The sequence below is a fragment of the Myodes glareolus genome, chromosome 1 (assembly GCF_982192425.1).
Source record: "Myodes glareolus chromosome 1, mMyoGla1.1, whole genome shotgun sequence".
NCBI lineage: Eukaryota > Metazoa > Chordata > Mammalia > Rodentia > Cricetidae > Myodes > Myodes glareolus.
The window spans coordinates 95782615-95796049 of NC_142026.1; the positions used below are offsets into that span (position 1 = coordinate 95782615).

General features: G+C 38.7%; 1 protein-coding gene across 5 annotated transcripts in view; it reads left to right on the forward strand.

Moving 5' to 3' along the window:
• Positions 1 to 9852: 9852 nt before the first annotated feature.
• Positions 9853 to 13435, forward strand: part of LOC125394470 (amine sulfotransferase-like) — a 36483-nt gene continuing 32900 nt past the window's right edge. For 4 of the 5 annotated variants that reach the window (XM_087900776.1, XM_087900752.1, XM_087900701.1 and 1 more), the window contains exons 1-2: positions 10232 to 10537; positions 12490 to 12635. The gene's annotated coding sequence lies outside the window, so the exon portion shown is untranslated. Of the gene's footprint in view, positions 10112 to 10231; positions 10538 to 12489; positions 12636 to 13435 lie in introns of those variants that run through there. The other variant, XM_087900725.1, reaches the window with a different exon arrangement.

Sequence of the window (13435 nt, forward strand, 5' to 3'; positions counted from 1 at the left end):
AATATAACATTTCCATAGGAGTCCATTCAGCAATTGCACAGCCGTGGGGACATCTTTTATTTGGCAGTTGTTACTGTAAGGCTACTGGATAAATTAAAGTTGGCTGTTTGAAAGCCTTAGGCTGTTCTTTCTAACCTTAAAGTGCAATGATGAGATTGGTTTTCCTTCTAGTACTTTCTATAGAGATGGGCTTGAGGATAGGTATTGTTTAAATCTGGTTTTGTTGTGGAATATTTTGAATTCTCCATCTATGGTGATTGAAAGTTTTGCTGGGTAAAGTAGACTGGACAGGCATCTGTGGTCTGTTAGTGTCTGTGTAACATTTGTCTGGATCTTTCTGGCTTACAGAGTCTCCATTGAGAAATAAGGTCCTATTCTGATGACTCTGCCATTACAATTCCTTGGCATTTTTCCTTTGCAGCTTTTAATATTCTTTCTTTATTTTCATATTTAGTGTCTTAACTATTCTGTGGCAAGGAGGCTTTTTGGTTTATTCTATTCGATGTTCTGTAAGCTTCTTGTATCTTCATAGGTATTTTCTTCTTTAGTTTGGAAAAGTTTTCTTTTATAATTAGTTAAATGTATTTTCTTTGCCATTAAGCTGGTATTCTTTTCTTTTTCTATGCCTATTATTCTTAGCTTTGGTCTTGTCATAGTGTCCCAGATTTTCTGGACATTTTTGTGTAATGCCTTTGTTGGCTTTAAAGTATTCTTTGACCTATGAATCTATTTCCTCTATCATATCTTCAATACCTGAGATTCTCTCTTCTATCCCTTGTACTCCATTGGCTATGCTTACATCCTTAGTTCCTTTTTATTTAGCCTAATTTTCCATTTCTAGAATTTCCTCAGTTTATGTTTTCTTTATTGCATCTATTGTAATCTTCAGATCTTAAACTGTTTCCTTTACCTGTTTGTTTTTTCTTGGTTTTCAAGAAGGGACTTACTGATTTCTTCCAATTTTTTGTTTTTTTTTCTCAATTTCTTTAAGATAATTTTTCAGTTTTTCTTTAAGGGCCTCTATCATCTTCATAAAGCTATTTTAATATCATTTTCTTCTGATTCTTCTGCACTGAGCTGTTCAGATCTTGCTGCTGTAGAATCACTAGGTTCTGGTGATGCAATATTGCTTTGTAGGATATTGACTGTATTCTTTCACTGTTGTCTATTCATCTCTTCCTCCAGTCAGTTTCTGTGCTTCCAGGGGCCACTAATGCCATGGTGGATGTTTGGGTTTGTGAATCAGAGTGGACCTTGTAGATGATCAGGTCCATTGGAGGCATGGTGGAGTGTCCAGCCTGCAGGACTCTTGCCTGGTGATTATTTCCAATGCCCTTGCTTATAGTCTAGAATTTAATGTATGGTGTTTTTTCTTGAATGTTTTCACTCTTAAAAAATCTGAATTTCTCTAAATAATGATTATTTTCTATACTATAAACAATTCTTCTCTCTAGACAGATTTTTTGGGGCTTTGTTTTTCACAGCCTATTTGAAATGATTAATGGAAATTTAATTGAACTGAATCCCATGGTATCATTTTAAAGAGGAGGTAACCTCCTATTGTTACAAAATCCTGCTTCAAATTTCCAATAATTACAAAAAACTTTCCAAGAAAACACATGGACTGATTTCTGTATGTTTAACCATCCCTGCATCTTGGGATGATCATTGATGCTGATCTTTCTGATGTGTTCTTGAATTCAGTTTGCAAGTATTTTTTTTTAATATTTTTGTATCTATGTTTGTCTTAGCTTGGGTTTCTGTTGTTGTAAAGAGACACTATGACCACATAACTCTTATAAAGAAAAACATTTTATTGGGGTATCTTACAATTTCTGAGGCTTAGTTCTTTATTATCATGGTGTGACATGGTAGTGTGCAGGCAGAAATGGTCCAGGAGATGGAGATGAGAGTTCTATATTGTGATTGGCAGAGAGCAGAAGGAGTCTGTCCATACTAGGCATAATGAGCATAGAGGAGACATCAAATACTGCTCTCACTTTGATGTACTTCCTCCAACATGGTGATACCTACTCCAACCAGGCCATACCTCTTAATAGTGCCAGTCTCTATGAGCTTATGGGAACCAATTACATTCAAACTATCACAATGTTTATGAGGGACATTGGCTTGTAATTCTCTTTGTTGAATCTTTATATGGTTTGGATATCAAGTAACTGTGTCCTCATAAATAAACTTGGCAATGTTCCTTCCGTTTTTATTTTGTGAAATAATTTGAGAAATATTGGTATTGGCTCTTCTTTGAAAGTCTGGTAGAATTTTTCACTAAAACTGTCTGGTGTTGGCATTTTTTTGGTTAGGATATGCTTAATAACTACTTTTCTTTCCTTAGGGGTTACAGATCTTTTTAAACTGTTTATCTGATCTTGATTTATCTCTGGTAAGTGGCATTCATGAAACAAATTATTAATTTCTTTTAGATTTTTCCAGTGTTGTGGAGTATAGGTTCTTAAAGTATGACCTAATAATTATTTGGACACCCTCATTGTCTATTTTTATGTCCCCCTTTTGATTTTGATTTTGTTAATTAGGATATTTTCTCTGTGTCTTTTAGTTAGTTTATATAAGGTTTTGTCTCTCATGCTGATTTTCTCAAAAACCGTCTCTTTGTTTCATTGATGTTTTTTATTGTTCTTTTTGTTTCTATTTTAATGATTTCAGCCCTCAGTTTGATTATTTCCTGCCACCTACTCCTCTTGGGAGTGTTTTCTTCCTATTACTCTAGAGTTTTTAGGTGTTCTGTTAAGTCACTAGTATGAAATTCCTCCAAATTCTTTTTGAAAGCACTTAGTGCTATCAACCTTTCTCTTAACACTCCTTTCATTGTGTCCTTAAGATTGAATATGTTGTGCATTCATTTTCATTGAATTCTAGAAAGTCTTTAATTCCTTTCCTTATTTCTTCCTTGATCCACTGGTATTTAGTTGAGAGTTGTTTAGTTTCCATGAGTTCATAGACTTTTGTGGTTTGTGTTGTTGAACTCTAACTTTAACCTATGGTGATAAGATATAGGTGGCTGTTACAATTGTTTTTGTATCTGGTAAGACTCACTTTCAGACTGAGTATGTGATTAATTTTTGAGAAGGTTCTATGAGGTGCTGGGAAGAAGATATATTCTTTGGTATTTGAGTGAAGTATTCTGTAGATATCTGTTACTTCCATTTGAGTCATAACATATGTTAGTTCTGTTATTTTTTGTTTAGTTTCTGTCTGGAAGACCTATCCATTGGTAAAAGTGGGGTGTTAAAGTTTCCCAAATTAATGTGGGGTTTGATATGTGATTTAAGCTTTGGTAATGTTTCTTTTACAAATGTGGGTGTTCTTATATTTGGGGCATAGATGTTCAGAATTGAGACATTATTTTTGTGGATTTATCCTTTGACAAATATATCATGTTCTTCTCCATCTCTTTTGATTAATTTTGGTTTAAAGTCTATTTTGTTAGATATTAGAATAGTTACACCAGCTTGCTTCTTTAGACCATTTGATTGAAAAAACTTTTATCAATCTTGTACTCTGTCCTTTACTTTAATCCTTTATGTCTGTCTTTGATGTTGAGGTGTGTTTATGCTATGCATCAGAAGGATGGATCCTATTTTCATAGCCATTCTGTTAGCCTGTGTCTTTTTATTGGTCAATCGATCCCATTGACACTGATATATATTAATAATCAATGATTGTTAATTCCTGATAATTTTGCTGTTTTTGCTGTTGTTGTTGTTGGTTGTGTATGCATGTGTATGAGAGTGTGTGTGTGTGTGTGTGTGTGATGTAGAATTATCTATTGTCTGTGTTTTGTGGATATAGCTAACTTCTATAGGTTGGAGTTTTCCTTCCAGTACCCTCTGTAGAGCTGGGTTTGTGAATATATATTGATTAAATTTGAGTTTGTCATGAAATATGTTGTTTTTTCATTTATGGTAATTCAAAGTTTTGCTGAGTATAATAGTCAGGGTTGTCATCCATGGTCTCTTAGAGTCTGTAAGTGGTATGTCAAGACTGTCCTGGATTTAGTTTCCATTGAGAAGTCAGTCAAGTGTAATTCTGATAGGTCTTCTTTTATATGTTATTTGGACTTTCTTCTTTGCAGTTTTTAATGATTTTTCTTTATTATGTACACTTAGTATCTTTATTATGTGGTGAGGGGACTTTTTCTAGTCTGGTTGGTGTTCTTGAAGCTTCTGGTACTTTTATAGGTATGTCCTTTTTTTGATTGAAAAATCTCTTTCTATGATTTGTTGAATATATTTTCTGCACTCTGATCAGGGATTCTTCTTCTTCTTCTATTTCTATTAAGTTTGATCTCTCCATAGTGTCCCAGATTTCCTGGATGTTTTGTGTTAGGAATTTTTTAGATTTAACATTTTCTTTGACTAGTGAATCTGTTTACTCTACTATATCTTCAATGCCAGAGATTATATGTTCCATCTCTTGTATTTTATTGGTGATGCTTGTACCTATAGTTCCTGTTTACTTACATAGGTTTTACATTTTTTTAGAATTTCCTCAACTTATGTTTTCTTTATTGTTTCTATTTCCATTTTCAGGTCTTGAACAGTTTTACCTGTTTCCATCAACTGTTCAATTTTCCCTTGATTTTCTTGACATTCTTTAAGAGATTTTGTTGATTTCCTCCCATTTTTGTTTGTTTCTCTTCCATTTCTTTTTTTAAGGGCCTCAATCATCTTCATAAAGTTATTTTAAGGTCATTTTTTTATGCTTCAGTTGAGATGGGATGTTCTTATAGGATAGCTGAATTCTGGTGATGACATATTGCCCTTTCTGATATTGAGGGTGTTCTTATACTAGCATTTAGGCATCTGGATTTAGTGTGATTACAGGTCTTGGTGTTGATTCCCGTGTTTGTCTTTGTTGAGTGGTTGTTTTATTCCTTGGTTTATGTTTCCTCTCTGATCTTCCAACCCAAGTGGCCAAGGGTTCTGGTTCATGGTGAGTCTTCAGTCCAGTAGGGTGTCTCCACTTGGGTTTTAGGTGCTTATATAAACACACAAAATCTTGCAGGCATTACATCTGGAGATCACATACCATTTCTTAAGTAAATGATAAGAAACAGAGTCCTCTCAACAGTTCTAAACAATAAATCCAGAATGTCACTTGTCAAAGAGAAGCTCTTTCTTTCAGTTAACTCCCTAATTAATGGTCTACAAACCACAGCTGCCAAAGGAGAAATTTCTTTTGTTAACTTCTCTATAGATGTAGGCTAAACTTGTAAAAGAAATAAGGAAACTGTGTTATTTCCTATATTTTTGAGTTTATAAATACATCTTAAAAATTTGGGGTTAGATTGTCATAAAGGCTGGACTTTCTGGGACTGGAGACTGGTTTGTTTGCAAATATGTCCTCAGAGAGACTGCAGCAGCAGTGAGTTGCAAGGACAAGGGGCAGAGGAGCCCATACGGCACTTGCCAAGACACAGTGACATTAAAAGCATTTTAAAACTTAAGATACATTTTTTTTTTCTGTCCTGCATGTAACACTTGGCCATAGAAAGGAGAGTTTGTAACTCTTTTTCAGGATTATGAAGTTAGTTTGTATTTTGTACATAGCCCTGGCCAGTCAGGGATGCTCATCCCTTGGTGTCTAAACAAAAGTCATAAAGTTGAGGTTAAAATTTGTTCAAAGAGCTAATCACTGTCCTTTGGCATCACAATTAAGTTATGTGGCACTATTTCCCTTGGCTCAACAAATCGCACAGTTGACTACGTGTCCTTTAAACATGATGGCATTTTTCTATGAATAGTTTATCTATCTTAAAATCCATTTAGCAAAGCACCTGGTCTTATCTAAGAGCTACTTTAAAGTCTTATATCAGCTGAGAGTGTACAGTTATCTTGACAGCTGGAGAAATGACAGTTGTTTTCTTAAGCTGTGCTCTAAGACAGTTCTCAAAAGAAACTCATAACTTCTGACTTGGGCAGCATCTCTTTGTATTTATTTTACTCATCAAAACTCTGAATAAGCTAAGAGTGTTAATATTAACTAAACAATACAGCTAAAGAAGAGCCATCTTCTTGAAAATCCACTGATAAAAATGCCCAGTGGATTGGTAATATATTCATGAGATACATGCACACATTATATACAGCCTGAGAAGGATGCAGTTAGCACATGTATAAAATTACAGACAGAAGCAACAGATGTTCTGAAGTCTGTATATCTTGTAGACTTTGCAAAATGAGTTTCTTTCAATCAGAAGTTAATTCTGGTGAGCTGACACCATGAATATCAATTGTTATGTCCTTTGATAAATGATAAAGGCTCTCAGCACCTGTTGTACACCTTGAAAAACAAAGTTGTGAAAGGAATTCAAATAATTCTATTGTGTGTAAAGAAAAATAGATGGTTAACTAGACCAGTTGAGTAACATTTTATAGTGTGGAAATAGGCTAGGAATCTGTTTCACTGAAACTACAGGCAACCACTTGCTGGTACAAAGGGAGTTGGCTGAAATATACTTAGCTTGCTTAAACCTTTGTTAATAAGTAATAAAATGGGGTGAAGATGCTGTGGTGAGAAAACTAATAGAAATAAAATGTTTAACTACTGTTGTCTAAGTTTATGTCCTGCCTAGTTTCTGTCCTTTAACCAGGTCCCACAGTCATTTAGCTCCACAGAAATCATGCAGAGGTCTATATTAATGATAAACTGATTGGCCCATTAGTGCAGGTTTCTTATTAACTCATAACTTTTATTAACCCAGTATTCTTATCTATGTTAGCCATATCTCTCGGTACCTTTTTCAGTGGGGCAGGTCACATCTTGCTTCTTCTGTGGCAAACTCACAACTGAGGAGGAATGGGCTTCCTTCTTCCTGGAATTTTGTTTTTCTCTTAAACCAGCCTACTTCCTGTCTGGTTTTCCTGCCTATACTTCCTGCCTGGCTACTGGCCAATAAACACTTATTTAAAGCATAATTGACAGAATATAGACAATTGTCACACACCACTTCGCCCTCTCTTTTTTATTTTTTTATTTAAAAAAAAAGAACCAACAACATCCATAGTCCATTTTTTGGGGGAATGTAAGCATAGTTTTTCTGGCTACTTCCTGCTGGTTGGGAGCCATAATCTTATGGAGACCTAAAGAAAATTTAAAATTATCATCAAGTCCTGACTGGAGTATCCTGTGAGTCTTGATCATCTCAGGCAGCAGTCTTGAATCTGTTCTGGATGTAGAACTCAGACATCTGGGCCATCTGTTCCTACTGAAGATTTCTAAAGTGGTCTTCCTTGATCAAACCTGATTTTTCTTAGCTCAGAATGAATCCACAGTCTCCCATTTCCTGTGAAAACAAAAGCAAAACCTCTTCTCCAAAGTAACATACCTTTTGACTTCAATTTTTAAGTTAAGGTATTTTCAAAATATCTATCTTGGATTAATTGAGCAGTATTTATAAACAAATATCTTTTGGCAGCTGTTGTTCCTTCCTCAGCATTCAAGCAATTCAAAGAGAGCATAATAACACACAGTATCAAAATTCTCTGTGTATTTTCATCTTAACATGGCTTTATTTTAACCTCTATTTCTTATTTTTTTTTTTTTACTTTTAATTTTTGGCCTTTTGAGAAAGGTTCTCTTTGTATCTTTGGCAGTCTTGAAACTTCCTCTGTAGACCAGGCTGTCCTTGAACTCACAGAGATCCACCTGCCTCTGCCTCCAAAGTTCTGGACTTAAAGATGTGTGCCACCACACCCTGAACTCACAGAGGTCTGCCTGTCTCTGTCTCCCAAGTGTTGGGATTAAAGGCATGTGCCACCAAACGTTGACCTCGCAGAGGACTGTCTGTCTCTGTCCCCCAAGTGTTGGGATTAAAGGTGTGTATCACCAAACTCAACTACTGTTTTTCTTTTTTATTTTAAAGACTTTAACCTTTTTCTTTTTTTCCCAAGCCTACATATATTTTTAAGCACACAGTAAACCATTTAGAGGTTTTTTGTCTTTGAATCTATCTTTACTGTACATCTCTCCCCTTTTCTGACCATACGAGTCTTTAATTTGCTAAGCAATATGGATTGTATTAAAGTCAAGTATGTGATGGCTGGATCCAACCCATTCCTTAGCTTTCTGAAATTCCAGTCTCATGGTGGAGGTACCGGCAGAAGCCATGTTTATTGCCACTACTCTATGGCATTTCAAGGTTCTTGCCAGCAAACAAGCTGCAGCAGTGTGCCCAAAACACTAAAATGCTCTCTCTGTAGCCAGACCTCCTGCCTCAAAGAGTCAGAGTTTAAACTGGCAGGATGGCCCAAAAAGCTGGCATTTTAAGATGGTGCTGCTTTTTTCCTGCTATTGCTGAAAATCAAAAAGCATGCAGTCAGCTTTTATCAACACTATTTAAGTGTTTTGTGGCAGGACCTGTTAAAAGAGCTGAAAGGTTTTACAGCTAAAGCTAAGTCAGGAAGCCTCTCTTAAATGAGAGCATTTGCTTCTAGCAAGCAGAGTCTACCTGAGAGAGTGCTGCTATCAATAATCTGTGCTTAACTCTATTATTTTATGTCTAGTATTAGTTCCCAAGTTCTGTCAGGCTTTATGTAGATACTGTCATCCACATGTTGGGCACCATTTGTAACATGAGGGCCTGCTTGTTGGGGTTTCTGTCCTGTCTGGATTCTGTCCTCCCACCAGGTCAAACAGCCATTTAGCCTCAAAGAAATCACACAGAGGTCTATATTAATGATAAACTGATTGGCCCATTAGCGCAGGCTTCTTATTAACTCTCATAACTCATATTAACCCATTATTCTTATCCATGTTAGTCACATGTCTTGGTACCTTTTTTTCAGTGGGGCAGGTCACATCTTGCCTCTTCCATAACAAGCTCATAACTGAAGAGGAATGGGCTTCCTTCTTGCCTGAATTCTCCTGTTCTCTTAGACATGCCTCTACTTCCTGTCTGGTTGTCCTGCTTATACTTCCTGCCTGGCCAATAAGCATTTATTTAAAACATAATTGACAGAATATAGTCAATCACCCTGCACCAAACTACTTCTGGGCCTCTAAGAAAAATATGCAACTTGTGATCGTAATGTAATTTCTTCCCTTGTAAAGATTTTAATTTGTTTTTGGAAATATGTAACTTGTGGTTGTGAGGTAATACTTTTGCATAAAAATCTTTGTATTGGGAGGTTTAAAGGAGTGATAAAGTTATAAGGGAAACATTAGGCAAGATTTAGAAGGAAAAAATGTCAGGAAAGATGTAGAAGGAAAACATCAGTGAATGAAGAAGTAGATGGAAAGCAACAAGAAAAGATAGAAGGAAAACAACAATAGAAAAACAGAACAGTACAAGAACAGAGTAGGAATGAGCAGGAGGAAGAAAAATATAAAATGAAGAATTAAGCTTTGAATCTTAGAAAAGTCTCCTGTATGTGTTTGCAGTTGTACTGATGCCACACATCCTCACCAGTTTCTCTGAGCTGCTGAAGGGGTGGCCCCCTCAACACCATCTTTCCTTCTAGGTTGTTACTTTTTGTCTGGGGGGTGTAGGAGTTGTCAGAGAAGCCTTCTACGTCTCTCTCTTTAAACTGTAAGTTTGTAATCATCACTACAACAGCAGATGACTCTTTTTTCCTTTCCAGTCAGCAGGAGCATGGTTCATGGACTTCCTCTTGGTATCTGGCAACAGCAGGGACCATGTACATCCATCTGACCTCAAGCATCAGTACATGCCATGAGCCTCAGCATAGTTGCTGGTGACAGTATGGACAACAGGACCATGGACCCAGACTCCACGGTGGCCCTTCCCTCCAGACCCGCTGGCTCTCCTGATGATTCAGGGAACCAACTCTTCCATTATTGATCATTTGCTACCAGTGACTTATATAATTGGAGGGCTCAGAATGCACCATTGTCGAAGGATTCACAGTGGTGCGGGAGAACTGTCTGTATTCTGTGAATCATGTTTTAAATAAACGCTGATTGGTCAGGCAGGAAGTATAGGTGGGTCAATCAGACAGGAAGTAGAGGCTGGGGCGATGAGAACAAGAGTATTCTGGGAAGCAGGAAGCTCTCTCCTCCATTCCTGCTCAGACCATGGAGAAACAAGATGTAACCTGCCTGGCTGAGAAAGGTACTGAGCCATGTGGCTAACATAGATAAGAATAATGGGTTAATATAAGCTACAAGAGCTAATAAGTAGCCTGAGCTGATGGGCCAACCAGTTTTATAACTTGTGGAGATCTCTGTGTGATTTTCTTTGGAGCTTGCCGGCTGTGGAGAACTGGGCAGGACATAAACCCCAACAAGCAGGCCCCCTCATGTTACATCACATGATTTGATTAACCTGCTGGAAACTGTTCTTTTTACCCATGCCCCTACGTGAGACGACTGCCAGCAGTTTTGGGAATTCTCTTTACAACTGAGAAGGAAAACAGAATTGTAGAGAGTGCCCAGAAGCTGGTCCCAGGACCTACAGGTGCCCCTCTAGAAAACCGTCTGCTAGTCGCAGCAGCCTTTCCAGCAACCTACCCTAAATGGGACTTAAACATGACAGAAGGTAAGGAGAGTCTCCATATCTACCACCAAGTTCTGTTGGCAGGTCTCAAAGCCATGGCATGCAGGCCTACTAATAGGACAAAAATTTATAATTTTTATGCAGGGAAAGGATGAAAGCCTGGCTGTATACCTGGAAAGGTTGGTGGGAGCTTTCAAACAATACTCCCCCTATGACTCACAGTCTGGGGAAGCACAGCAGGCTGTTATCTTAGTCTATGTCAATCAAGAGGCACCAGATATTAAGAGAAAATTACAGTCATTAGAAAGATTAGGAGAAAGGGGCATAAGAGACTTAGTAGCAGTGGTGGAAAAGGTTTACAATAAAAGAGAAAATGAGGACCATAAATAAGAGAGAAGGGAAAGAGGAAATAGAGAAAGGGAGGAGAAGAGAGACAAAAGGCAAGAAAGGAACCTAGCTAAAATATTGGATAGGCAGCAAGTTCAAGTGGAAAAAGTATTCCTCACCACTGAGGTGGAAGGACAGGAGAGAGGCCAATGATTCTGGACTAAGTTAGGAAAGAATCAGTGCAGGTACTTCAAGGAAGAAGGACTTCGGGCCAGAAAGTGCCCCAAAATAGAAAACAAAAGAGATGCATTGACAGGATTGGAAAAAAGTCAACCCCCATCCTTGCTGCCTTGGAAGAAGACAGTGACTAGTGGAGATGGGGCTTGGCCCCCCTCCCTGAGCCTGGGGTAACCCTAAGAGTGGAGGGGAAACCTATCCAATTCATGGTGGATAGAAGGGCAGAAAATTCAGTATTTTTGATACCTGAGGACCCCCTGTCGGGGAAACAGACCTGGGTACAAGATGCAATGGGCACCAAACCCTACAAGTGGACTACCCGAAGAACAGTGGACTTGGGAATGGGACGGGTAACCCACTCATTCTTAGTCATTCCTGAATGTCCATATCCCTTGTTGGGGCATGACTTGCTCACCAAAATGAGAGCACAGATCCATTTTACCAATGCAGGCACCCATATCAAACACCTAGATGGAATGGCCACTGAAGTGTTTTTAACAATGCCTCTGGAGAAGGAATACTGCCTCCATAAGTATTCTTAAGTATACCTCCATAAGTATTATATTCTCCATAAGCAGAAATATACTCCCAGCCCAGATATGGATACCTGGCTCTGAGAATTTCCAACAATCTGGTCAGAGACAGGGTGAATGGATCTGGCCAAATATCGGCCTCCAATATATGTGGAATTGAAGGCTAATGCAGATTCTGTGAAAGTTTGCCAATACCCAATGACTCTGGAAGCAAAAAAGGCAATTACTCCCCACATAAGATGGCTTCTACAAGAGGGAATCTTGTGGCCCATTCAGTCTGCAGGGGGAAAGACCATCAAAAATAAACAGGAAATATTAGAATTGCTAGAAGCACTCTGGCTTTTAAAGAAGGTAGCAGTAATGCATTGCCCCAGACACCAGAAAGGAACAGATGCTATCTCAAGGGGAAACAATCTGGCAGACCAAAAAGCAAAGGAAGCAGCCCTGATCACAGCTACAGTGACTCTACCCATAATTGATTAAGGTCCTCGTAGTTTGCCTTTCCAGTCGAACTATAATTCAGATGAAGAAACCTGGGCTGCCCAAATAGAGGAAGCCTATAAAGGAGATGGATGGTGGAGACTCCCAATAGGAAAGGCACTCCTTCCAAGACTATTAGGGAAGCACCTACTCTAAAGAATTCACTGACCTCCCACTTGGGAATCTGAAAGTTTAGAGAACTAATCTCTGGATCTCCACTAATGATTCGGCAAGCAAACTGTCTTACTGATAAAATTGTAAGTGACTGCAAAGTGTGCCAGTTGGTAAACTCCTATAAAACACAAGTAAAAATAGGTTTCCGAATGAGAAGAACTCGCCCAGGTACGTGTTGGGAAGTGGACTTTATAGAAGTCAAACCAGGTAAATATGGATATAAATATTTGTTGGTCTTTATAGACACCTGTTCAGGATGGACTGAAGCTTATCCTACCAAACATGAGACTGCCTTTGTGGTGGCTAAGAAATTACTTGAAGAGATCCTTCCCAGGTTTGGCTTCCCACACATGGTAGGGTCAGACAATGGCCCTGCCTTTGTCTCACAGGTAAGCCAGGGAATAGCCACTGCACTTGGGGGCTGAATGGAAATCACATTGTGCATAATACCCTCAGAGTTCAGGACAGGTTGAGAGAATAAATCGGACCCTAATAAAAGACATCCTTATCAAATTAGCCTTGGAGACTGGCGGTGATTGGGTGACTCTCCTTCGCTATGCCTTGTTCAGGGTGAGGAACTCCCCATAACAGATGGGACTAACCCCTTTTGAGATAATGTATGGTCTACACCCACCCCTTGTGCCTAGCTTGCAGGATGAGTTAATCCTGCCTTTGGAAGAAGTGGGCCTCCTAGAGAGCCTAAAGGCACTGTCCAAAATACAGGCAGATATCTGGCCTCAGTTGTGCACCCTATATTCACCCTCCTCTTCCCCTGAGTCCCACAGTTTCGAGCCTGGTTACTGGGTCCTAATGTGCAGACACCAGTGCAAGTCCCCAGAACCACGGTAGAAAAGACCCTATGTTGTCATCCTAACCACTCCAACTGCTCTCAAGATGGACAGTATCTCCACCTGTATTCAGCACTCCCATGCCAGACCTGTGGTGCCTATGGCTGAGAAGCCTCCGGAGGGGACCTGGGAGATCTCCAAGCACCCCACTGATCCCTGGAAGCTAAAGCTGCGTCAGAAACCTGATAATGAAATTCACCCTGTTGATATGGTACCTGCTGCTTCATCTGTGCCCAGGGAATACTGAAAACCCCTATGCCTCTTGGAATTTAACCAGGACCCAGACTAACCCTGAGACTAAGCAAGCGTTAAAGCTGGCCACTGAAGTTCATCCTCTAAAC